General features: G+C 38.2%; 1 long non-coding RNA gene across 1 annotated transcript; it reads right to left on the minus strand.

The window, feature by feature from the left end:
* Window positions 1-310: 310 nt before the first annotated feature.
* LOC131439403 (uncharacterized) lies at window positions 311-2692 on the minus strand. Its single transcript, XR_009231119.1, has 4 exons — window positions 1587-2692; window positions 1216-1484; window positions 1076-1163; window positions 311-1019 (listed from the first exon to the last, which is right to left on the minus strand). It is a non-coding gene; the product is annotated as an uncharacterized LOC131439403 (long non-coding RNA).
* Between the last annotated feature and the right edge of the window lie 23890 nt (window positions 2693-26582).

Raw genomic sequence — 26582 nt, forward strand, 5'->3', positions numbered from 1 at the left:
ATCAATTACACGGTGCGATACTGAAAACACACCTGACAAATAACATAGTGCAGGATTTTTAAATTCTAATACGTTTTGGAAAAGATATTGTCTGGCCTTTAAAATGATGTAAATATATTGTTTAAACTATCTAGATGTGAGTTTTCATCGAGTAAAGCTAGAAAAGATGCCATTTTATTTCATTTTTGACCATTGTGTATTGTTCAAGCAAATATTTTTAACTTTTAGTAATATTTGGAGAGTGTATTTAGTGACGAACAAATTGATGTTTCATTTGTTAAAATCGTACAAAAATTGCGGAAGGTATGCTGTTTTTTCGAAGAACACTGACAACGATTGAACTAAGTTTCAATTGAGAATGGAATGAATGAAGAACTATGTGCTGCTCAGTCAGTGCGTCAGTGAGCCATGTATGTGTTGATGGTGAAATTCATCACAGGCACAGGCACAGGCACAGGCACAGGCACAGGCACAGGCACAAATCTCCAAATATCAAGGGGAACGTGCCATTTGAGCCAATTTGTTCTGAAGTTCTGTGTGACAAATTCAATAGTTTTTGTTATGTATGCAACTTGTTTGTTGAAAAGCAGCATCGTCGTGAATTAAAGGTAAATAATATCGTGGTTCAAGCATACAATTGTAACTTTACTCAGAGACTCAAGATCAGCTCCGTCATGCGGTAGCACCAAAAGGAAAGAAATGGATACGCCAACAAATCACCAAAGGAGTTTCAAAATAACACATTTATTCTAACTCTTAATCTCTCTGTCCCATTTCATCATCTGTCTTAATCTACCTTTTTCTTCTTCTCTTAATACTAGCTACTCACAAATGGTACGAGCGGGGCTCGAGATTTCAAGGATCTCGTTCTTCCAACCGTAGCCGTTTCTCGAATGGCGCGAAAACTTGAGAAAATCACGACTGTGATACCAGTTTCTTCGTGTTGTTTCCTTTGCTTGCAGTCTGATTTCCTTTTCTCAAGGTATGAAAGGTTCTGCTTGATGTATAAAACGGGGATCCTGCCAAGGAAGGACGTTTAAGCATTATTGCCTCACCACACGCAGATGTTACTTACTATTTGATCCCCGTTGTATCGTTGTATCGTGTGTCAACTATTGGATGACGAATGATATAACCGCCTGCTCGTTCTGTTGGTTGCTGAACTGCGACAGAGATACTGTTGGCGAATGCTTATCGGACAGTCAGAGAACTAACCTGTTTTTCCCGGAAACTTACAACTGTTGGATTCGATTCATAATAGGTGGATTTTCTTATGGCCTGTACATACCCGACCCAGCGAGCTATGTTAGTAAGTGGCTTCGTCACCTAAGACTTATGTCTTACAGCCGGCTGCTTGCCAAGCTGGAGGATTTGCGGATGGTGTTAGATCAGTCGCTTTTGCTGATTCGAAAACTAAACTTTGTTTTCTGGCGAAGGGCGCTGAAAGATTCTTCGAATGCGATAGCGTTTCCTTTATTTTTCTGCTAATGACGAAAAGTTAATCGTATGGAAACTATATTATTGAGAGCGTCCTAAGTTTTACTAAGTTTGTTGGGACACGTTGACTGTCTGTGGTGTGAACTAACCTTGCTAATTTTTTGTTGCAAATGCGCGTGGCTGATGTGTGACGCATAAAGTACTCTCTGTCCCTTCTCGTGTAACTGGCTTCAGATGCTTTGACCAGCAGGCAGAACGTTGCACGTGCACCCGAGTTCCAGTTCTGGATCCAAATGAATATCCAAATATGATTTTCCCTTTAGCGGAAATGACTCTGATCGTCCCATTTTGGCGTTTTTATAACGTGCGGTGCAAACTGAATGTGTCGGATGTCGTTTCAGCACTCATCGCGAGTGCTCGTTTATTCGTTTTTTCCACGTTACTGGGTAATGTTTCCCACTTAAGCTAATTAATTTAATCTAACGTTACACAACCTTCACTTTAATCGCAAGTACAGCGAAAGTCGTTGGTACGAACCAGAATATATCTGTTCGACGTGCACAATTTCACTAAAAAAGTGGCAATCAAATCAGAGTCATAAGAATTGTTTGTCGTTTTCGAGCCGAATGATTTGGCATCATCGAGTAATTCACAAACCAAAAGACTGCTACTTTTGCCAAACGAACTTTACATGTCAGCACTTAAAAACACGTTACAGTATACAGTATCTTGATGTACTAACTGTTACTAAACCATCTCTCAGAGAAAAAGAAAATGAGCAGGTTGTAGAGAAAAGAGCAGAAGTTGATGAAATTTTATCTGATGGTCATTTTTTGTGTGTAGAACCACCCTTACCCAGTGAAATTTGTAGACCCGCATAAGTCCGATCATCGGTCCGATTATCGGACCGATTGAGCACGATATAGGGCCGATTGTAGCGCTTCGATCGGCCCGTCATCGGACAATTCTGCACCATTTGCATCAACCGCGTCGACATAAAAAAAGCTTTATGTTTACATTATGCATCGCTAGAGAAACAGAGCGAAGGAATATCAAACAAGGCATTTTCGAGCCGACATCTTCCCGATAGGGTGTGAAAGAGTGTTAAACATTCCTTTGTTTCGATCATAAAGGCTTTAACCTTTAGGTCATTCGCCTCTTAGGGCCAGAAAAACTCTGACCCTATGTTCGAGGTTGGAAATCCAACCCCGATATATCTCATCACCTGAGTAATCAGACATCCGCTCTCTGCTTTGGTATATCTCCACTCTTTTGTTCTACCGATACACTATGTAAGCTCGAAACGCAATCAAAAGCTTTCGTGCACGATGCGTCCGATGTTCGAATTTACTGGGTATTCTGAATAACGACGTATTGATTTTTCGATCGAATCCTAGCTACCTTTGATTTTGCTAGCGTTATTAAGGCTGTGAACCATTTCGCGATTAATTTTAACTTTTGGTTAAAGAAAATGAAAATGAAAATATGAATATGAGTATGAAAATTCTAATACAAATTCTTTAGTTGAAATTATTTCCAGTGGAAAATAAACCCAAAGCACTTTCCGTCCGTCAAATTTTGAAATGGGCCACAGTTTAAGTCAAATTTAACTACTCGACACCAAATAACCACTCAAGTGTCAGATTTTAACCAAAAGTTAAAATTAACCGCGAAATGGTTCACAGCCTAAGAATATAAATGAAAAACAATCGTAAAATTGATACGACGTTATTCAGAATAAGGGGATTGTATAAATTGGCGATCATCGGTTCAACGTTTGTTTGAAGCTGGTCAATTTGAATAGTGGCTTTGAATTGAATTGACGTTTACCAAAACATAATAAACATAATTTCTAATGAATAAGTTTCACGTTTAATTTTCGAAACTGCTTATTTCACGAACATGAACTATGAAAACTTTCTATAAATGAATGAATGCCAATTCAAAATATTTTATTGATCGTTCATCTATTTGAGAATAGAAAATCGCCAATCAATTACATTTTTATTATAAATAAATGCGTTTTGATTGTTGCGCACCAATATCTGTAAAAATTACACTCTATTCTCTTTTAATCAATCATCGGAATGACAGGATTCGACGAAATGACTTTCGGCGAAATGACTTTCGGCGAAATGGCATTCGGCGAAGTAATAACCCTTTCAGCGGAATGGCATTCGGCGAAATTAAACTGATCCGTATGTAACATTTGTTTGAACTTACTTTTATCGCAGATGGCTGAACCGATTTTCATAAACTTAGATTCAAATTAAAGGTTATTGGGGTTACATACAAAGTTCCTGAATTTTATTTCAATCCGACTACCGGTTCTGGAATTACAGGGTGATTAGGGAAAATTCATATTTCAAATTACTTTCTCACTTTGCTTAGAGATGGCGTAACTGATTTGACCAACCTTAGATTCAAATGAAAGGTCAAATAGTCCCAAACACAGCTCCCAAATTTCATCAGGATCTGACTTCCGGTTCCGGAATTATAGAGAAAAATGAGTAAAAAATATGATACCGTCACTCGGTTAAAAAGTTAAAAATATGATACCGTCAATCGGTGAAACAAAACACGGAAATCTATTTCTAATCTGGCTTCGAAACTACTCCAATTGGTAGCTATTATCAGTAGACAACCAAATAAATCGATTTAGGCTATCCTGGTTTCAGTTTTCCGATTCAGGAAGCACCGGAAATAGTGGTCATATATTCCAAAATGTATCTCACTCACTTTCTAAGCGATTGCTCGGCCGATTTGCATAAAAAAGTTAAAATCTTATATATCGGTCTTATATTCAATATAATATGGGATTGAATTCCTGATTTTAGTCCGGATCCGACTTCCGGTTCCGGAATTACAGGGTGAAGATTGTTAAAATATTTATACCGCCACTAAAAGCGGCGAAGTAAAAAACGGAAAATAATTTCTAAGCTCGCCTCAAAATTATTCCAATCGGTAGTCATGGTCAGTAGCCGGCCAAACAAATAAATTGCGGCTTATCTGGTTCCCAATTTTCTATTACCGACCGAAAATTGTAACCATAGACTTAAAAATGGATCCTAGTCCCTTTTCTCGATCCGACTTAATTTATTTATTTATTTATTTCGTCAAGCAAATGTAGACTACATATAAATTGTTTACAATGTAAGGTTAAGATGTTCGCAGTATTGATTGTAATGGCGCATTATTCGATTGACTGGACTGTATTTTACATAATTTTTTCTAGCATGTTTTTCTAAGAATAATTTCCAGGAACGTAGTTGACGGCTAGGTATTTAAAAATTTAATTGCGATCATAATGGAGCTGATTGAATGCGTTGAGAAATAATGTCGCTGATAAAACAAAGCATTGCAAAGTTGTGGCGTTATTTAAGTGTTTGTACACTGAAGTCTTTTTTTATGCGAGTTTACATACTGCATAAAAAAACGCATACAAAACCGCATAACTCTGAAAATTCGCATAAAAAACCGCATAACTCTGAAACTGCATAAAAAAAACCGCATAACTCTGAAACTTCGCATAAAAAACCGCAGAAGGGAAACCGCATAACTCGCATAAAAAAAAACCGCATAAATCTGAAACTTCGCATAACAAAAAAATGCATAACTCTGAAAATTCGCATAAAAAAAGTCGCATAAAAACCGCATAAAAAAAGACCTCAGTGTATATTGATGAGCAAGCATCGTGCTTCATAGAGGAAATGTTGTCCAGTTTAATTTACGAAGTGAATATCAAAGAAATTGTTTTTGTATCAATTCAATGCGTTCTTCGTGAATAATGTTATATGGATTCCATGCTAGGCTGCGTATTCCAAAATGGGTTTGACATATGTACTATATAGCAATTTTATAGTATATTGGTCTTGGAAATTATGACTGAAGCGTTTGATAAAGCCCAGCATACTGTTTGCTTTATTGATTATTATTATAATGTTCCACAAATTGATTATTGTTATAATGTTCCACAAATGTTAGTTTGGAGTCCATGATTACACCTAAATCTCGTACAATTTTACTTTTTTCTACTATTTGATTTCCTAAAAATATATCTACAGAATGGGTTTCCTTTTTCCTACTGAAAGTTATTGAGTTGCGTTTTTTACATTGAGTTGAAGTAGACTTTTGAAGCATCAAATGTGGAATAGGTTGATTTCGTTCTGAAATATTACAGCGTCGTTGATATTTTTAATTTCCATGAAGAGTTTCATGTCGTCTGCATATATAAGCGCTGTTAGATCCTTGAGTATGAAGGAAATGTCGCTTATATTTAAAATGAAAAGAAGAGGCCCTAGGTGAGAGCCCTGAGGTACGCCAGATGTTACATTAATTGGTTCAGAGTTTATGTTTTGAAAGCGAACTACACAATTCGTTAAGTATGCTTCAAGCCACTCCAGAAGGCTATGTTCTATGCCATATTTTTATAGTTTGTATAGAAATAATGGTGTGTCAGTACGGTCGAAAGCTTTACTAAAGTCGGTGTAAAGAGTTTCTAAAATTCAAGGAGATTTGTTGTAGTTGAACGGCCTTTAAAAAACCATACTGCTTGTTAGTTGTTACGTTCTTCAGTTGTTGAAAAAGTTTTTCGTTTACAATTTTTTCAAATAATTTTGGAATGCAAGAGATAATGGCTATTCCACGGAGGTTCCGAATGTTAGATTTTGAACCAGATTTAAATATTGGTACAAGAAAAGAAGATTTCCATACTTTAGGAAAAGTATATTTATTAGTGATAAGTTAAAAAGTAGTTGTGGTAGTGTGAGTTCTTAGCAAGATTTTGTAAGAATATTTGTGGTATACTGTCCGGTCCAGGCCCTTTTGAGGCGTATAAGTTTTTCAGTGCTGTCGAAATGTCATGTTCTGATAGATAGTTTACAGAGATGAAGTTGGAATATGCATGTATGAAAGAAAAGTATTCACGGTCACGGTCAGTTTCTGAATACGATATATATATATACTTCCTGAAAAAAAGTTTGGAAATTGTTGGTAGATTTCTGTACTATTTTTTCCTACGTGTCCGTCGAGATGCATTTGAGATGGAAAATTGTTGCATTTTAGTTTAGTTTTCGTGCAGTTAAATTAATTCTTAGGACAAGTCTTAATTTCGTTTTCAATTTTGCGTTTATATTCTATATGCTGCATTTATGGCTATTTTGAGTTGATTGCAGAGGTCTATGTAATTTTGGAGATGAGTGTCACTTTTTTCTTGTTTGTAAATTTTGTGTGCTTTTTGCTTTCTATTTTTCAGGTGTTTCAGTTGTGAATTGAACCATACATGTAATTTGCTATTATAATTTTTTCTTCTTTTCTTCGGTAAAGTTTCTTCTAATATATTATTTACAATTTGATAAAATTTGTCTACCTCGTCGTCGACATTTCCTTCTATACTCAATACATTTCACCAGGTAATTATATTTAGTCTACGCTTGACTTCTTCAAAGTCAATTTTATTGTAATCCAGCACTTCCTCATATTTCAAGTCGTAGGGAAGGGATGCATTGTATGAAAATAATGGATATTCAATTGCGGTGTAAAATGCTTCATTTTTCCATAATGGTAGATTTGAAGCATTCACACAAAAGTCTTCTGTGCAAAAGATCTAAATATGCATTTTGTCGAATTTTTACGGAGTTTACTTGATGCAGGCCAAAATTAGAAATTTTGTTGAAAAAGTAATGCAATGCAGCGCTTTCTCCTACGACTGGAAGTAAGATGGATTTATTTTCAATGTCAGAAATGAAGTCCGCATGACGTTGGTTGAAGTCGCCGAAAATATGAAGCTTTACTTCAGGTTCCATATTCGAAATGATTGTGTCTAAAGATTGAAAGAATAATTCAAAAGATGATTTGTTTGAATTTTCGGGGGGGAAGTAGACGGAGCAGAAAATATGAACTTCACCCGATATTGAGGCTTCGACCCATACATGTTCAAATTCTTTATATTTAGGAGTAATAATTTCTGCAGAAGTAAAGCAAGAGTTAATGGCTATGAGGACTTCACCTCCAGATTTTTTTCTGACAAAGAGATAAATTTCGATCGTGCCGAAATACATTAAAGTTATTTCCAAATACTTCTTCGTTTCTGACACCTTCATCCTAGCTAGTTTCAGTTCCTAGAATTACTTCGAAAGAGGAGGCTTTTTGATGAATTTCTTTCATTTTGTCTGGGCTTTTCATGCGATTGAAATTTTGGCAATGTACCAGAATTTCAGCCACATTTTGTTTAAGAGGCGAAGAAATTTTTGAGAATTTTGTTATACTTACATTACTAATTTCTGGGTCTATTTCTTTGTCAAAGGGTGTCTTTTGTTCCTGTTCGTACTTTCGCGTACTTTTTGTAAGCGACGGGTCCGCTCACTGGACAGATAGTTTCGATATGCGTCGAGGTCTGCTACAGCTTCGTCCGGCTTAAGTCTATATTCTTGATGTACTTCAGTGAAGATGCGCAGGAGATGTTCAGGAGATTTTCCAATAAGGGTTGATTGTTTCGCCCTTTTGGAAGTTTACAAATGTTGAGGTAATACTGACATTTGTACTTCATTGTCCAGAAAATTGGATACGCGCTGCTGCCAGTAATTCCTTGTCCGAAAGTAAGGCATTTTGGATAACCGACGGTGAAGGTTGACTAATTTTATTGTTGTTGCAGGTGATGTTATTGATACAATTTTTGGTTTTGTTACTGTTGCTCTTATAGTTTGTGTTGAAGTTGACGTTGTCATTTGTTTTACTCTGTTTCTCTTGAAGCCGGCGATTGCGCTGTTTACGGTCGTATTTACTCCAGATTTTTTTTATTCTCGATGAAGCGCCAGCCATGCTCGTTGCAAGTGTATTTTTTTCTATTGGTTTTGGTGGTTTGTTTGTTTCCAATTCTTCAGCTAGAGTTTTAGACTGAGTGTTTTCCACGTCTTTAGCGACGGTATTCGAGATTGATGTCGAGATTGATTTGACTTCATCTCTCAATACTTCCAAGATAGGATTGAATGCAGCGGTGGGGGTTTCGACAATTTTCGAAGGAAGCATAAATTCTTTTTCGAGGTGAGAAAGACGCTCACTCATTTCATTCATAATTTTGTTGCTGGAATTGTTCGATTTGCAGACGTCGTTTATGGCTGTATGCAGAGAGGCCTCGCATGACTGTATACGCTGACCAAGATTGCCGCAAATGCTATTGCCATTTTTGCTGATATTTAGTAATGACTGCTTTACGTCAATGACTAAACGCTCGACTCTATAGAAAATTTTAAAGTTGTGACTTTTGACGTCAGATGCGGTTCGGTGGAACGTTTCCGTTTGTGATTTGGTATACTTTAAATTCTGCTCCTGTTGGTGTAGCTACTTCAGGGTCTCTGCTCCTGTTTTTATTAAATGCTGACAGTCAGCACACACTGGCACCATAAATGCCAATATTAAATGTTCCTGATGTCGCTGTACTCCAATGAAAGCGGCGTGATAAGCGTGATAGAGCAAGGTTTCACTCCACACTTCATTTTCCTTAATTTTCACTAAATTTGATTACACTATATATAATTATTACTTGCGGAGCGCTCGACAAAGCGAACCGCGCCCGATGACTGTTCGAAAAAAAAACCGGTTTTCAGATTCCGGTATTGGAAGCACCTGCAATAGTGGGACTCACTTCGTTTTCTCAGATATGGCCAAACCGATCTGAGTACTGATTCACTCTGTATACTAGTTTATCGACAATCCTTTTTGTTTTTCAAGATCAAAGAAAATTATTTTGTAGAATACATCACATTTATATATGAGAATATGAGAAAGGCATCATTACACCACTAGGTGGATTGAGAAAGTTTTTTTCCTTAATTTTTTTTCTGAAGTTATTTTTGTGTGTTCACTTGGGAACTTGGGAAAATGACATGTTTGTTACATTATTAATATAACATCAAATGCTGTTACAAGTTGCATCATTGATATTGACTGTTCATCTCAAAATCTTAGTACCTATTTTCTTTTCAGTTATGAATGCGGCGGAATGAAAAAGTTTCGATGTGATGTATGCGGTAAAGCATTTGCTCAAATTACACCGATGAAAAAACATGTGGAAGTTTGCATGCCGAATCAGTAAAGTCTGTGTCGATTATTAAAGGTTAGCGCATCTGTAAGTAGTTCTCAAGTTTTTAAAACGAGTATGAACAACGATAGATAATCTATTTATTGGTGAACGAATTAATGAAATAACCCTTCAAAAGTCTCGTGATATGAATATGGAGGAACATTTCAAGCTCCATTTTGTGTACGTGTTGTGTGGGTAAAAACTTTAAATTCCGAATAATGTGATAAATAAAAACAGTACAGTAGTCAGTATTTGTTGTTTGAATTGTAGAGAAATAAAATATTCAAGAACAAAGTTTTAAATGTTTTCCTATCCATGAAATCAGAATCAAATAAATTGAGTACTTCTGTATGAGAATTACTCTCCATTGACTTACCAAATTTTGACATTATGCATTAGCTACACGCTTAGAAAAAGTTACGTTCGAGTACTAATTACTCATTTTCAAATGATTCATGGAAAAGTCAAATATTGAGTTGTTACCATCAATGATATTGAATAACTTCTACTCTATATTTGAGTTTAACGCAAGAACTCGTTTTTAAGTTACTATTCGCAAGATCAGTCTAAAAGTTGTAATAAACATTTGTAGGAACAGGGTCTATTTATTGTTAGTGAGATCGCGTATTTCAAGGGTGTGCCGCTTAACACAAACGGTGTTGTGTCTGCTAAATCCGGAATGATAAACTGTGCTCTTGGTTGTGCAATCGACGCAGATATTGTGTCCAGGAGTGCTCCGTATTGTGCTTCAGAATGGAAACGAATTGGCCCAAATGTCATTTATAAAAAATTAGGGTCTGATTGGTGCATGAGCATTACTAACATGTATGTTAATGTGCGATTGATACACTACTCCAAGCGACCGCTACTTGATATGATGTATCGAAGTTAGAAATCAATTATAAACGGAATAATAAATATACACATTAATGTTACTTTAAGTATTGAGTGTCAATGACTTCATATTTTAATACACTCAAAAAAGGAGCAATTTTTATGCAAAAATTTGAGTGCTGAAGCTTGCTTCAGATAGAATTGGAACAAAGACAATTGCCTGTATTTCAGTTATTTATTATTGAATTCAAGATCTCTTTTATACAAATGTAGCGTTTTCTTCATACTTTTAAGAAAAAATACGGATGAAATTATTCGTCACGGTTTTGAAGGAATTCTCGAATTTTTCCTATAACACGGATCATTAGGCGGCGCACACCTTCTTCGTCCATCGTTTTAGCTATCTTATTCCACCAGGTCGTCATCTGATTGATGTCTTTGACAACCTTTCCCTTTGCCTTGAGTCTCCTCTTCATGATTGCCCAGTATTTCACAATAGGGCGGAACTGGGGGTAGTTGGGTGGGTTAAGGTTTTTCGGAACAAACTGGACCCCTTTCTCTGCATTCCATTCTTGAACGACTTTGCTGTAATGACAGCTTGCCAAATCTGGCCAAAACATTACGGGATGGTCGTGGGATCGAATGAACGGTAAAATTCGTTTTTGGAGACACTTTTTTGGTATAGTTCCGATGTCATTGTCTTATTTGTAACGAAAACATTCGTTTTTTTTGCCACAGCTGCAAATGCCCTGTCAAATCATAAATTTTCTTGCAAATTTGTCGGCAAAAACAAATTTAAATTTGGCTGGAACATCCCCCCGAGCCGTTGCCAAGTAAAATTTTTGACCTGGGATTTGCCTGACGTGCCGAACGAAAACGTGTTTTCGACTATTTCTGGCCGATGCAGGTTTGGTCATTTAGGGGTTAGCCTAATTTTGTGCTAGGGCACATAACCGTTTTTATTGTTTTTACGTTACAGCTTCATGAAATGGGTGTTCGCGGCGGATCGGAAGCAGATGCATCCATATTCCATTAGGTCAATATCGTTGTTGGCTAAAACCTGATCAGGCCTCCTGGGTGGGTTATTGCGCGAAGAAAATTAATTCTATGCTGGTATTTTTGTTTCAGATATCTAATGTGACATCCCCAGGTGCCTTTGGAGTCGAATCAAATCCAGAGATATTTAAATATGAAGACCTGAGCTATGGTTCCACCCCCTAGTTGAAGCTGTAATTGTGCTGGTTCTCGCTTCCTTTAAAATAAAACCAGCTCAGTTTTCTCCGTAGAGAACTCGATACCCATTTGAAGAGCCCATGTCGACAAGTTGTCGAGGGTATCTTGTAATGGTCCTTGGAGATCTGCAGCTTTGGGTCCTATAATAGACACAACGCTGTCGTCGGCAAGTTGTCTTAGCGTGCAAGATGTGTTCGATATCTTTCACGTAAAAATTTTATAAAAGGGGGCTTAAGCATGAGCCCTGAGGAAGACCCATGTAACTGAATCGTATTGTCGACAAATCACCATGCACGAAATACATGTGTTTCTCGGACAATAGATTATACAAAAAGTTATTCAGAATTGGTGAAAGACCACGCTGATGCAACTTCTCAGCTAGGATGTTTATGGAAACTGATTCAAAAGCCCCCTTGAAGTCTAGGATAACTGATGTCATTTGTTCTTTACGAGCAAATGCCATTTGAATTTCGGTTGAGAGCAACACAAGACAATCGTTCGTTCCTTTGTCTCAGCGGAAGCCGAATTGTGTATCTCAAAGTAAGCCATTAGTCTCGACCCAATTGTCTAGACGAAACAGAATAATTTTGTCGAATAATTTCCGAATACAGGAAAGCATAGCAATCGGCCGATATGAATTGTGATCGGAGGCTGGTTTCCCTAGTTTAATAACTCTTACTTGTCTCCAGTCATGTGGGACAATATTATCCTCAAGAAGCTTTCTAAATAAATTCAATAAACGTCTTGTGGCAGAGTCAGGAAAATTTTTCAACATGTTGAATTTGATTTTGTCTAACCCCGGAGCTTTATTGTTACACGATAAAAGAGCAAGTGAGAACTCGACCATCGAAAAAGGTGTTTCGGCTGTTCCGGAACAGAGTCAGGACATACTTTTTTAGCGAAATCGAATATCCAGCGGTTAGAATATTCCTCGCTTTCGTTCGTGGTGTTTTTATTGCGCATTCGTCGGGCTGTGTTCCAAAGAGTGCTCATTGATGTTTCTCTCAATAATCCGTCTACGAATCGACGCCAATAACCGCTTTTATTCGCTTTAATCAAGCTTTTCAATTTAGCGTCTAATGCCGCGTAGTTTCTATAATTATCAGGTGTGCCGTTTTTCCTAAACTCGATAAATGGTGAAGCTCTCTCCGCGTTTAATTTTGAGCACTCTTTGTCACACCACGGGTTGGGGGGGACGGATGTTAGTTTTCGCGCCGGGTACAGGTTTCGTCTGAGCTTGAGTCGCGGTGTCGAGAATCAAGCCAGCTAAACACGTGTACTCTTCCTCCGGAGGAAGTTCTTGCGTTCCAATTCCACTGTATAACAGTGATTGTACCCGTGAACTCGGTGGGTGACTCAGCCATCGAAGGATACGATCGCTGAAAGAAGGGGCCATTTTGCAGTCAACTGCTTCAAGAATGTTTTAACTGTAGGAATAAAAGCCATTAATAGACTTTTAAGAGGTTCTGAAATATTGAAGGCAGTCATAATCCAGTCCACGATATCAGAGAATTTAACAAACCCAGTATCTGGTAAATTTTCTGACTGATCTTTAGGGACTTTCAGGGGTTTTGAAGTCCCAGAAAGTGATGGAAATTCTTGCTCGGAATTTAGTTTTCCTAGGCCTGGAGCTTTTTTCTCCGGTTTTTTGCCATCACTTCCAGTTGTTTGAATTTTTTGAGACCCACCTTCGAACACTTACTAGGGGGCTTAATGGAATATTTATTTCCTCTCTTTCTGAAGCTATGAGGGACCGCCGAAGATGTACCTTCAAGGGGATCATCAGCATCGCTCTCGTCAGCTGACAAACAAGCGAAAACATTCTCTGGAGGCGTAGCACTCTTCAACATTTCAGCAAAGGAATGCTTCGAATGTTGCTTAAGTGAACGCCTCATCTTGTCTTTGCGCAATTTGTACGCGGGACAATCAGAGAGATCATGCGGTCCCTCCTTACAGTAGAGACACTTTTCAATGTTTCCGCCGCAAGAGTTATCCGCATGACTTCCTCCGCATTTGATACAACGGGATTTATTGCAACAATGGGATGCTGTATGTCCCAATTGTTTGCAATTAGTGCAGTTCATGACCCGCACAAAAAGGCAAACAGGTAAACGAACTCGGTCCAGGAGGACGTAATTAGGCAAAGCCGAGCCAGTGAAAGTCACTCGACACGAGTCTGATGGGATGTAGGACTTAGTCCCATCCTTAGTGATCAATACTGAGCGCAATTGCTTGCAGTCCAATATTTTAACATTATATTATATAAATTATATTCTTCCTGAGTAGGGGGTTTTTAAAACCGCCTGCCCCATGCTTAAGAATGTCCTCGCAAAGTCAGACGCGGATCGGTGATCACGCCGGTAAACGCGATACTCCCGCGTAAAGAGCTCATATTGAACGATCTCATTAGCCTGTTTTGCACTGGCCAACAAGACCCTAAGCTTGTCTGGGCGTACTTTTTCAATCTTTTGTATTGTAAAATATCGCGAGGTCAGGTCTTTAGATAATCTAAGGATGTTTAATTTTTTCCGTTTGCTTTGGTCCGGATGTAAACCGCGTACGGACCGGCCGGAAGTGCAAGCCCATCGGGATAATTTTTTATACGTATCAGATTATTGCTGTCAGATGACTCCATTCCGTCATCTGGAGGGAGGTCAGGCAATTTAAAGCCTGTGGTCATGGCACGGAAAAGTGTCCGTGCGGGTAGAAATTTAAGGTCAAAGGTAGTGGTAGTGAACAACAGGGAAAATTACTTAGCTTTAGTTCTCAAGCGGCGAACGGCCGTCAAGGTCCGGTCCTAGGAATTCGGTGAATATTCCTTTCGATGAAGTACAAAAAACTCCTTGAGAAAAAAGCACTTTTTCTGTCTCTCTCTCTGCACTTTCCAATGAAACGTTTCTCTTTTCATCACTATATATATTTATCACTGTTTCTAATGTATATGTAAACGATATATACGCAGCCCCCAGCTGGCGCTGGCTAACGGTACCAGACGCAGTGCGGCTTTACACAAGCTCACAGTCGGCCTTGAGAATGGATTGATTCGAATTATCACTCGACCGCACCAATGCAGACACAGTTGAATATGGAATGACTTTGATAACGGAATAAATCAACTCAATACACGATTGGAGAAACGCGAATTTACGTCCGATCGGTCCGATAGTTACGGCACGAATGTATCAAAATTTTGTTGTTGGTTTTAAGTGCAATTTTTGTGCTATCGTCGACTTTGGTGTTACAGTGACTTTCCTTCCATAGTACTATATGCAACGATAAGTGATCTGATAATGGTAACAGAAAGGAATCTTGCTGAATTATCCTCTCTTGTTGCCTTTCTCATATAGAAAGGTTATGCAATCACTGTGAAAACCGACTTTTGAACCGAGGCCCGGAGGGCCGAGTGTCATATACCATTCGACTCAGTTCGTCGAGTGCGCAAAATGTCTGTGTGTGTGTATATGTGTGTGTGTATGTGTGTGTGTGTGTGTGTGTGTGTGTGTGTGTGTGTGTGTGTGTGTGTGTGTGTGTGTGTGTGTGTGTGTGTGTGTGTGTGTGTGTGTGTGTGTGTGTGTGTGTGTGTGTGTGTATGTGTGTGTGTATGTGTATGTGCGTATGTGTGTATGTAACGTTTTTTTGCACTAACTTTTCTTGGAGATGGCTGAACCGATTTTAACAAACTTAGATTCAAATGAAAGGTCTTGTGGTCCCATACAAAATTCCTGAATATTATTTGAATCCGACTTCCGGTTCGGGAATTATGGGGTAAAATGTGCAAAAAATTGTGAAAATAAGTGCACTAACTTTTCTCAGAGATGGATGAACCGATTTTCACAGACTTGGGTTCAAATGAAAGGTCTTGTAGTCCCATACAAAATTCCTGAATATTATTTGGATCCGACTTCCGGTTCCGGAGTTATGGGGTAAAATGTGCAAAAAAATGAAAATATGTTTTCTAGCTTTTCTCATAGATGGCGCGACCGATTTTCATAAACTTAGGTTCAAATGAAAGGTCCTGTGGTCCCATACGTAATTCCTGAATTTCATGCGGATCCGGAAATATAGGGTAAAGTGTGTTAAAAATTGTATACCATCACTGAAAAGGACGAAAAACCGTAAAAAGTTTTCTAAATCGACCTCAAATCTTCTCCAATTAATAGTTTTTTATCAGCAGACGGTCAAACAAACCGATTTCGGTTATTGTTTTTAGGAATCGAAGAAAATTATTTTGAAGATTATAACAGTATTATATATGATGGTATGATTTATATGAGAAAGGCATCATTGGATGGATGGTGGATTAAAACAGGTTTTTTTTTGTTTTTGTATAGATTGTTGCCGCTTTTAATAAAATAAGAGGCAAGGTCTGTTACGATGGAATTTTGAACTGTCAGGGCTATTATACGAATTTCTATCGGCTGTTGTTCGATGAGTTTGTTTACGGTTGCCGTTATTCCTTCGAGTCTGTTGTTTATCCTTGCTTGTTAATTGTTCTGTAAAACCAAGTCGTCTAGTGTGGTATTAATTATTCTGAGATCCCCGGCGTCTGGGGATCCGGGCGGTTTCTGGTTGGTCCTATCGTTTGGTTCTTCTGGGCTGAAGTGGTTTGAGTGGTTCTCGGAATTAAAAGATTTGAAATTGGAAAATACGCACATTTCATGTCTTGGACGAATTTTTGTATCTTTATCAGATTTTACAGTATATGCAGTTGAAAAAGGCTCTTTTTTGTAAACGTGAAATTTACATATCTCGAAAATTCCACGTACCATATTGAAATAAAAAAATACGTGTGAAATATTTTCGAGTTCTTCAACTAAAAAAATAGTTAAATGAAAAAAAAATTGGGTGGCTGATTTTGCGTGGAATGCCCATATACAGGGTCCGCCATCTAACGCCATTGAACTAGCGTTTATTTCGACATTGGTAACCTTAATGTCACTTCTGATTTGACAGAAACTTAGTTTTATCCTTCCGATGAATGAAAATGGTTGTGTATACGCTTGAGAAACGCGTGAAAATAGTGCAGTTTTACTTTGAAAATCATGGTAATGTTGCGGAATGCGAAAATTACTTATGAAAATGGATGAGGCACATTTTCATCTCGGCGGGTATGTTAATAAGCAAAATTGTCGCATCTGGCGGCATCACTGGGCCATTTTTCTTCGAAAATGAGACAGGAGCCGCCGTCAGAATCCGCGCCATGATTAGCGATTGGTTCTTCCCGTTACTTGAAGAGAAAGTCTTGGACACCATTTGGTTCCAACAAGACGGCGCTCCGTGCCACACAGTCAACGCTACGATCGATCTTCTGCGCACAGTCTTCGAAGATCGAATTATTAGTCGAAATTCGGATGTCGTTTGGCCACCTCGGAGCTGTGATTTGACGCCGTTAGACTATTATCTTTGGGGGACTGTCAACGATGAATGTTATGTGGACAAGCCAGAGACAATTCAAGCCTTGAAGGACAACATTCGTGCAGCCATAGCTGAAATAAAGCTGCACACAATCGAAAATGTACTAAAAACTGTATCGACCGTATGGCGTATTGCAAGGCCATGCCGAGGCAGCCATTTGAATGAAATTATATTCCACAATTAACTGGAAGAATTGTATTTTAATATGAAAAAATAAATTTTGAAATCGGATGAACCGTTTGTGTTTTATTGCTTGTTGAAAAAAAAAGTTACATGGCGGACCGTATATCCTTGTTCTAGAATCAGAATTCAAATATATAAATACCTTATGATCAAAAAAGAACCGGAATTTTCATTTTAAAATTCCCGCGCTTGTCCAATCGTCCAATGTCCATTCTGTCAAATTTTGACTCATATCGTACGATTAGTTTTTGTTTGGCGTCTATACAAAGAAGTTGAAAAATTTTCGTGAGGCGATTTTTATAATGGATGAAAATTTAGAACAACTGCTCGCCTTCGAAGCGCCATTCGGTCGATTGTTGTGCGGTTTCGACGTCATATTCATAGATCCACACCTCATCACCAGTTATGATGCATTCGATGAATGTGGCCTCTTTGGCCACATCAACACGACGCTGTTTTTGAATGACATTCAGCTTTTTTTGTCACCAGCCGAGAAGCGACGCGTTTCAAACCCAAAACATCAGTTAAAATGTGTTCAGCTGATCCATAAGAGATGCCCAACAACACAGCAATCCCTCTAATCGGTACAGAACGATTTTGCAACACGATTTACTTCCCCGATTCAATGTTTTCTTCAGTAACAGATGTTGTTGGGCGGCCAGGGATCTCATCATGATCCAAGCTTGTACGACCACCTTTGAAGCGTTTATACCACTCGTATGCCTGTGTTTTTTCTAGACACGATTCACCAAAGGCCTTTTCTAACATTTTCAACGTTTCGGAACACTTGAATGCATTTGCAACAAAAAATTTGATGCACGCACGTTGTTCTAAATTTTCATCCATTATAAAAATCGCCACACGAAAATTTTTCAACTTCTTTGTATAGACGCCAAACAAAAACTTATCGTACGATATGCGTCAAAATTTGACAGAATGTGTATAGAAGTGTTGCTAACGTTGAGAGAATAAAAGTTTATCGAGTGGACAAGCGCGGGATCTTTTTTTTTCATAAGGTATATCTACGTTTACGAACAATGTATCATTTCATTGAATAGAGGATCAGGTACAATTGCTTTTGTTCTCTGGCAGAATGCTAGTACATAAATGTTATTTTATGGAATAATTTTGATGAAATGATATCAATTCTTTGAAGATTCCATTGTTTAACATAATTAAAAAACTTTATTTGTATTATCGTTTCTAACTGATTCGCATAAGCTATGAACATGTCCATGTTCCGAACTTATTGATAAATAATTTTTCAGTTCATCTCTTTCATTCAAAGTAAGTATCTGGCTATTGGTTGAACTCATGGAAGAAGAACAATCTAAGGTATCTTGGAATGGTTTACGCAGATTTAAAGCTTTGGGTCTAGTAACTGAAACCATCATCATCTGCCCTTTGCCTTAGTGTGAATGGGGTTACAAGATTACTACGCTGTCAATGTCGTTTACGAGAAAATTATAGAGGAGCGAACTGAAGCATGAGCCTTGCGTGAGACCCACGTAGCTAATTCTGATTGTTGGGGGAGTCCCATGTAGCTAATGTAAAAAACATATGCGCTTCCCTGACAAAAGGTTGTGTAAATAATTATTTATAACCGCTGCAAGTCCATGTTGGTGAAGCTTGTCTGAAAGGACATCGATAAAAACTGAATCAAATGCTCCTTTTATGTCCAAAAATACAGATGCCATTTGATGTTTTTAAGCGAATGCAATTTGGATGTCAGACAAAAGTCGAGCAAAGCGATAAATCTAATGCGCTTTTACGTGCAGGAGATCTTGGGATCATGACACACCCATATTTATTACTGTCATGATGAAATTGTCGCATATATTATATATTAAAGAATTGAAATCTCCCAGAATCGTGGAGCAGGAAGGGCTTCTACCATTTCATTAAGCCGTTGTCCAACTTATGCTCTTGGAGAAATATATACTGAAGCAATACAAATGTCTTTTCCTTTATTGTTTATTTGACAAGCAACTACTTCTATACTAGAAGTCAAAGGAATGTTTAATCTATAAAAGGAATAGAATTTCTTAATTCTTAATAGCATTCTACCATACGGATAGTCTCTATCGAGACGTATAATATTAAAGTCGTTAAAACAAGCTATGTTTGGTGTAAGCCATGTTTCGCACAAAGTAAATATGTACATCACATTTTTGACTATGTAATAAAACATTAAATGAATCAAGTTTTGGTATGATGTTTCGACAATTCCACTGCAGGACAGTGATTGAATCATTTGCGGTGGATGATAAATTATCCATCAAATGATACAAATCGTGAAAGAATTGACCATTGAGCTGATAACTGCTTCAAAAAAGTACGGGTGTGTAATGTCACAGACATAAATGGGTGTCGTGCATACGAATATAACTGAAACGCTTTCCTTTTAATTTCGAATATCAATTAGTTGATCATTTGTATTAATTATGCCAGCTTTCCTCCTACTAAATGTCTGAAAAATATACCAGTTGTACGATATATTGAAGCAGGTGCTATTTATAGTTTTATTCGATTGGCAAAATCGATTGATGAATCTTTTGACCGAGGAATAAGTGAGTGTGGTAGGCCTTATTGTGATAGAAAAAGTGTTGTGCTAATGACAGATGTCAGGAGTCCCAAAGGTTACTTATTTGTTAGCGTAATTTCGAAAATTTAATACGGGACAATAACCATCGTGTTTCTGACCATCAAAAGCGCGAGTGCTAAACTTTTTGCTTTTTTGGTAGTGATGCGCCGTCTCGCGGTAAATAGCTGAAGTTGTGGCTATAACAAATTTTCGGTGACATCTTCCAATGTAGGCAGCAGAATCGACGTTCGATCACGGTGTTATAATTACGTTGTCGGACGAACTGCGAGTGTGAAGATCATTCCAAATTTTCATATTTTGTTGAATCAACGATGCTTACGTATCGCGAAATCAAAACATAACACACTAGACTAAATACCGCCGTCTATTCGAAATATGTTTAACCGATGTATTTTTATTTGTTTTCATTAGACTGTATTATCTTTTCATTTTCTCGTGAAATCAATGGTTCATCTGAAAATTGAAAATTAAACATTTTCACATTTAATATAGCAAATGTGGATTCGCATTTCTAAGATAGTGTTTTAGCCATTCGATATTTTATGGAAATTTTTGGCAAATCAACTACACACGTTTTCTAACTAAACAAGCTTTCCCTATATGATCAACTAGGAATCTTTTCAAGAGATTTCTAAGTATACTAGTTTATATTATATACATGACTATTATATTATATGAAAATTTTGCAAGATTAAATTAATTCGAGCGAGAGCAACTAGACAGGCCATCTGGTGTGTGTGACACTGTAAGCAATTATGTTATCGTATATTGAATTGTGTTATATTATATTACATTATATTATGTTATATTATATTGTATTATATTATATTATGTTGTATTATACCATATACTTCTATTGAATTATTTTAAAAACATTTGTTGTGGGTACGTAAGGGGAGGAAGCATCAGGGCATCAGACGAATTGAAGACTGGATTAGGGAATTGATATACTTTTTTGTTCGTACTGAGCTCTGCTCGATGCTTTTAGGTAGAAGGATATTTGCTGTTATCATATACTTAGGTCGAATCGAATTGAAGTTTCACTCACGACGAGTCATTAGTTGTGAAGTTCATTATGAGTAGTACCATGTACCACTGCTCAACATATACAATTGTTTTCCTTATAAGTCATCACTTTTAAAGTAATCCTTCAACTAAACATCAAGGTCGTCACAAGGTGAGCTTGCTACTCACAGGTTCCTGACTCATGCCTACACGTGTGTCTGTGGTGACAATTGGTCGATGGAAGGTGTTGGTGGCAGTAGGAGAGGGGGCGAAATGGCTTATAAACTCAAGCCCATTATACATAGTAATATATATCATAGCATATCGCAACATGTCATTTTTTCATTGTATTATATATTATTATTTATAACATTATTTTCACTATTACATTCATAGTTATTACTATCATTTTGCTATGATTAATAATAAAGGGTGATTTTTTAAGAGCTTGAGAACTTTTTTAAACAATAAAACGCATAAAATTTGCAAAATCTCATCGGTTCTTTATTTTAAACGTTAGATTGGTACATGACATTTACTTTTTGAAGATAATTTCATTTAAATGTTGACCGCGGCTGCGTCTTAGGTGGTCCATTCGGAAAGTCCAATTTTGGGCAACTTTTTCGAGCATTTCGGCCGGAATAGCCCGAATTTCTTCGGAAATGTTGTCTTCCAAAGCTGGAATAGTTACTGGCTTATTTCTGTAGACTTTAGACTTGACGTAGCCCCACAAAAAATAGTCTAAAGGCGTCAAATCGCATGATCTTGGTGGCCAACTTACCGGTCCATTTCTTGAGATGAATTGTTCTCCGAAGTTTTCCCTCAAAATGGCCATAGAATCGCGAGCTGTGTGGCATGTAGCGCCATCTTGTTGAAACCACATGTCAACCAAGTTCAGTTCTTCCATTTTTGGCAACAAAAAGTTTGTTAGCATCGAACGATAGCGATCGCCATTCACTGTAACGTTGCGTCCAACAGCATCTTTGAAAAAATACGGTCCAATGATTCCACCAGCGTACAAACCACACCAAACAGTGCATTTTTCGGGATGCATGGGCAGTTCTTGAACGGCTTCTGGTTGCTCTTCACTCCAAATGCGGCAATTTTGCTTATTTACGTAGCCATTCAACCAGAAATGAGCCTCATCGCTGAACAAAATTTGTCGATAAAAAAGCGGATTTTCCGAATGGACCACCTAAGACGCAGCCGCGGTCAACATTTAAATGAAATTATCTTCAAAAAGTAAATGTCATGTACCAATCTAACGTTTAAAATAAAGAACCGATGAGATTTTGCAAATTTTATGCGTTTTATTGTTTAAAAAAGTTCTCAAGCTCTTAAAAAATCACCCTTTATTATATATTATTTGTATTGATGTGGATATTATTGTTATTAGAAAAGAAATACTTTACTTCCTGCAGTGTTGCGAAGATAGAAGAGCATAACTGACACTCTACATTAACTGTTATATATTATTTGTATATTATTTTATCAAATATTATATTATACTATATTACATTTTATTATATTATACCGCATTATATTATATGATTTTATGTTATATTAATTTCATCACACTATGTTTCATTGTATTTATTAATATAAATCATTTATCATGTGGGCGTAAAGGGAAGGAGCATCAGGGCATCGGGCGAATCGATGACTGGACGAGGGATTGTGGATAGCCAGCCCAAGTCACTTGAAGGAAACTTGTTTCCTTCTGAAGGTTAGACATGAGTCCGACGCGCCCTTCTCAAACAAACCATCAGGCGGGTTCAAGCATGTAAGCGATATGCTTCATCCACGCACTGGATATTATGGTTGGAAAAGCATCTTTTTTCCCGCGGAATACGAGTAAGTGACTCTACTTACATATCCGCCCAACCCTTTTTGTTCGCTTTTCGGTAACAGCTATAGTAAGAAGGTGAATGGATGAGTCATATCGGGGCTACTGTAAGTCTACCCGCATCCACTGGCAAGTCCTTGAACTGATGGTGGCTTCACTTCACATCACATCACATCATTATGCCAGCTTTCCTCCTACTGGTTGAAAAAAGGACCGTATAGAGTACAGAAAAGTAAAATTTCGCATAGTTCTTTGGTATTATGTTAATGGTTCTAAAAAGAACAGACTCCAAGTCCAAATGAAAGCACGAACTATTTTTTTTTGCATAAATATCTGTTTATTGATTTTATTTTTGTGTATTACATCAACATTTTACAGTACAAGTGTTTTGACCCTTTGGCCTTTCATCTTTGTTGTTCATACGATTCGTTATTAATATTAGGTGTGTTAGTTACTCTTGTTTTACATACTAATGTTTAATCATAATATTTATTTTAATTATTTATAAAATGTCTACCTACTTATAACTATCCCTAACCTAATACGTACAAATTTTGAATTATTTGTATTTCAGAGATTGAGCACCTCTCTTCAAATTTCGTGCAGTATTGTTCGAATTTTTGTTCTAGTATATCCAGTGAGGCCATCTCATGTACTTCACTAGTCCTTGTCCAAGGGGGTAGATTTAGAATCATCATTAAGATCTTACTTTGAATGCGCTGAAGCCTAAGTTTGTGTGTTCGTGCACAGCCCCGCCAAACAGGGACTGCGTATTCAATTGCGGGGTAGATGATTTGTTTATAGACAGCCATCTGATTCTTCAGGCACAGTTTAGATATTCTACAAATCAGCGGATACAGAGACCTAATGAGTATGCTGCATTTTTGAACGATTTTGTCAACATGTGATCTGAATATCAGATGTCTGTCAAAGGTGAGTCCTAGATAGATAACTTCGTCGGACCATTGAATGACCTCATCACCGAATCGTATTCTGCATTCGTCTGATGGAACAAGTTTTGGAGATCTTGAATGTGGAAACAAGATGACCTGAGTTTTTGCTGCATTGATCACAATTTTCCAGCTTGTAAAATATTCCGTTAAAGCGTCCAGACCTGTCTGTAGTTTATTCTTCAGAGCATTAATGACACGACCTTTGTAAAGAATGGCAGTATCATCAGCAAATTGTGACAGAACACCACCACCTGGAAGAGGTGGGATGTCTGATGTGAAAATGTTGTATAGAATGGGACCTAGGATACTTCCCTGGGGTACACCAGCAGGAATAGTAAATCTTTCTGAAAGTGCATTATTCAGAGAAACCTGGAATGCTCTATCTGCAAGATAATTTTTGATAATTTTAATAAGATACATGGGAAAATTATACCGATGCAGTTTGAACACCAGTCCATCGTGCCACACATTATCGAATGCCTTTTCAATATCCAATATTGCCATGGCAGTCGTTTTGGACACTGATTTGTTTTGCTGGATGACGTTGTTAACCCTTGTGAGTTGGTGGATGGTGGATCTTCCTTTCCGGAACCCAAACTGTTCTTCCAGAAATATATCCTGTTCATCTGCGAAAGCAAGAATTCGCCTTTGTATTGACTTTTCAAACAGCTTGGATAGGGCAGAGAGTAAGCTGATGGGTCGATAGCTCTTGAAAATGGAAGGATCTTTCCCCGGTTTCAAAACTGGGATAACTTTAGCTAACTTCCACATTGAAGGGAAGTAACCAAGCTCCCAGCACCTGTTAAAAATTTTAGCTAAGAAGACAAATGAGCGAATACTCAAATGTTTCAGCTCAATGTTGAATGTGTTGTCGAAACCGGGGGCCTTCATATTTTTGGATTTTTTCACAAAAGCCATCAGCTCATTCGCAGTGACTCTACTTTCCTCAGGAACCAAGCTGTCTGATTGGTCAACCTCAGCTACGCTATCAGCAACGGCTCTTTGATATGGACTAACAATGTTGAGTCCTAAATTGTGAGAACACACAAACTGCTGGCCTAGCGCATTTGCCTTCTCTACTGGTGTGATTAAAGGTATTCCTTCAGCTGCGTCCTGGGGTGACATCAGAGGAGGAATAGGCTTCGGTTTTTTCTTAAGCACCTTCGTTAAGGACCAGAAGGGCTTTGAATGTGGGAGAATTTCTCGAAGCTTTTGCTGGAAGTTCCTGTTGCGAAGCTCAGATATCCGTTCCTGGATTATCCTAGTTAAGTTGTTATAAGTAGTCCTCCTATCTAGGATGCCAGTTCGTTGATACTGCCTCCGGTAGATATTCCGAAGTCGGATGAGTTTCTTGGTGACACTGTCGATTTGAAGAGAGGAACTCGGCATATGTTGTACTGGAACCGTCCTATCACGAGCGACTGTGATTGAATGCTGGAAGGAAGATAGGGCTGCATCGATTTCCATCAAGTGGTAAATCGATATTAATAAGTTTATCGGCGATATGTTGAAATTGGACCCAATCGGTGCGATAATAGTTCCTCCGAGGGTGAATAGGCACCGTTTCTGGTGAAGATCCCAACGTCAATATTACTGGAAAGTGGTCAGAAGAGAGCTCGTAGAAGACAACCGGAGAGCTGTCTATGGCGATGTTGCTGATGAATATATCCAAAATTGAATGAACTCCCGATTTGGAAAGTCGCGTTGGTTGATCCGGAGCGAAGATGTTGTATTGTCCAGCTTCGTAATTTTCGGCAAGTACGAATCCGTTTCGATTCTGTCTTTTGTTTCCCCACAGCTCGTGCCGTGCGTTCAGGTCCCCAGCAATGATGAATTTGTTCTGTCGTCGAGTGAGCATAGCCAAACCTCGCTGCAATGTCGCACACGTACCATCTCGAAGATTTGTTTGTTTGGGGCAGTACGCTGCAATGATGATGATGGGTCCCATCGTCGTTGTAATCTCAATTCCGATGGCTTCTATGAGTTGCAATTTAAAGGCTGACAGAAGCCTGTGCTGAATGGATCGTTTAACGGCAATGGCAACTCTCCCTCCTCTGGTAGTTATCCTGTCGAGCCTGTGAATCCTGTAATTGGAAATAAAAATAGAAATTTCAGGTTTAAGATGAGTTTCAGTTAAAATAGCAATATCGGCATTCTTCTCTTGAAGAAAGTCGGACAATTCAGCAGTTTTCATTCAGTAATAGCCGTTCAACCGAGAAGGTTGTGTATAGAAGCGTACAGTTTAATAACGCTGGTTAGTTTACACGCGTTAAATACGACAACGGTTGAACTACAGGTAGAGACCTGTTGGCAGCAGCCGTTAAAACGTAAAATCGTGCTGCATAAGAGAGCCCTAGTGCTGGGCCAAGCTGGTGAAGGAAACAACAAAGGGCGTTTCCCAAGCTCTACCCAGGCCACAATATACAGCCACAAGTGCTGAGCAGGAGAGTGCAAAGGCATATTGAAGAAGAAGAGTGCAAAGGCACACAGAAGCAGGAGAGTGCAAAGGCACACCGGTGCGAAGGCACTTCGGTGCAGAAGCATATCGGTGCGGAGCACAAGGAAGAAGGAGACAAGACAACTCGGTCTTTCCACTGCCATACAACACGCAGGTATACACCGGTGACCTGCGCTGGTTGCAGCTGGCGAAGACAAAAGTATATCGGAAATCGAGTGGTGCTGGATGTCAGGTAGCAGTAGCATCACATCCAACAATCAGCATCCAACAAGAACATCTAGAGCAACGAGGATCTACACGGCAGTGCAACGGAGATAGACAACAATTTCAAGGTAGAAGTTTTTTCTTTTCCTTTTGATTGAGTACTGTATAGTGTTGGTTTCATTTTTTATTTTAATGTTTGATTAAAAATTTTAATGTGATGGATGAATCCATGGACGTAAATCCTAGCATGAATCCGATACCCCCACGAACGAAAAAATATCAGGAGAGCTCTTCTGGGCCTTGGATAGTCTTTTTTAGACGTATATCAA

Source organism: Malaya genurostris, chromosome 3, assembly GCF_030247185.1.
Source record: "Malaya genurostris strain Urasoe2022 chromosome 3, Malgen_1.1, whole genome shotgun sequence".
NCBI classification, from domain to species: Eukaryota; Metazoa; Arthropoda; class Insecta; order Diptera; family Culicidae; genus Malaya; species Malaya genurostris.